General features: G+C 34.6%; 1 long non-coding RNA gene across 1 annotated transcript; it reads right to left on the bottom strand.

Moving 5' to 3' along the window:
• Positions 1-541: 541 nt before the first annotated feature.
• Positions 542-1229, bottom strand: LOC127745626 (uncharacterized). The gene is made up of 3 exons (XR_008006775.1): positions 1151-1229; positions 678-1060; positions 542-607 (listed from the first exon to the last, which is right to left on the bottom strand). It is a non-coding gene; the product is annotated as an uncharacterized LOC127745626 (long non-coding RNA).
• Between the last annotated feature and the right edge of the window lies 1 nt (position 1230).

Below are 1230 nucleotides of genomic sequence, written 5' to 3'. Positions count from 1 at the left end.
TTCATATTTTAGTACATGTAATTCATACATTTTGAATATAGCATAGACAGTTGGGTGTATATTTTATGTAATCTTGGGTGTATTATTAGACTTGCGTTGGGTGTAACAGTTTATAATTTGCGTTTATATATGCCTTGATTTTTTGCTTCATATTTTACCACCTGTAATACAGCTTTTGAATACATCACAGACAGTTTACCAGCATAGATAGTTTAACTATGGGAAAAAATATACATGGAATAGAAGTTGTTGATAAATGGCAAATATTTACATCATTTGTTCAATTTACAAACTACCCAGCAGTTGAATTACCCAGTTTCTATATCAGCAGAATTAATCTGACAAAACGGACTCAATAGTACAGATGATGGCTTCGACAGCCTTATAGCACTACTCTCTCTAATTGCCCGATCTCTCTGTTTATTCATCTCACTGAATAGTATCCGGGAAGCATACTCCACTCTATAGTGGGCCACCTCCTCCTACAATTAAAAAGTATATTCTGTTTAAACAGCAATATTAATTCAGTAAAGCATACTTCCCCTTTTTTATGTTTTCCGGCTCAATTAACTCAAGCCACTTCATAACGTAGATAGCGCAGTCATAGCTGAAAACGAAGAAAATAAATTACAAATCTCATTTAGGAAAGTTTAATGTTCAGAGTCACAAATTTATACCTTGTTTTTTGGCCTGATATTTTAACATATGATGCTTTAATTTTCTTCTCGTTCTCCCCTTTCTCCAGAGGTTCCCTGCCGGCATATGTTATCAATCTTGAAAATACATATCCCTTAAATACCAAAACAAATCAGTAATACACCCGAATGAATGGACAAGATACACCCAACTGAATGGACAATATACACCCAACACAACTAACGAAATAGACCTATCTATTAAAGTAAAGAAGACAGAGACAACTTACAGTGAATTTATTAATGTCATTTCTCTCATCGCTTGGAGCTTTTTTGTGTAGCGGGTCAAGTATTTGACATTTCCGCTTTGTTGTATTTATCAGCCATAACCACCAATGCCCCGAGTGGCAAACAGGAGCAAAAATCTGAAGGATTGCCACATTTCAACAGTGTGTTATTTTATTTGGCATATAAATAAATAAGCGTACTAACAAATTTAGCAAACGAAAACTTACATATGGATGCGAAGTTAATTTTTTTCTATCTATGAAGGGAATGAAACTCGGGTAGGCTTCCACCCTGAATTCCTTTTTCG

The sequence above is a fragment of the Arachis duranensis genome, chromosome 3 (genome assembly GCF_000817695.3).
Source record: "Arachis duranensis cultivar V14167 chromosome 3, aradu.V14167.gnm2.J7QH, whole genome shotgun sequence".
NCBI classification, from domain to species: domain Eukaryota; kingdom Viridiplantae; phylum Streptophyta; class Magnoliopsida; order Fabales; family Fabaceae; genus Arachis; species Arachis duranensis.
This window is presented reverse-complemented; position numbering and strand designations above follow the sequence as displayed.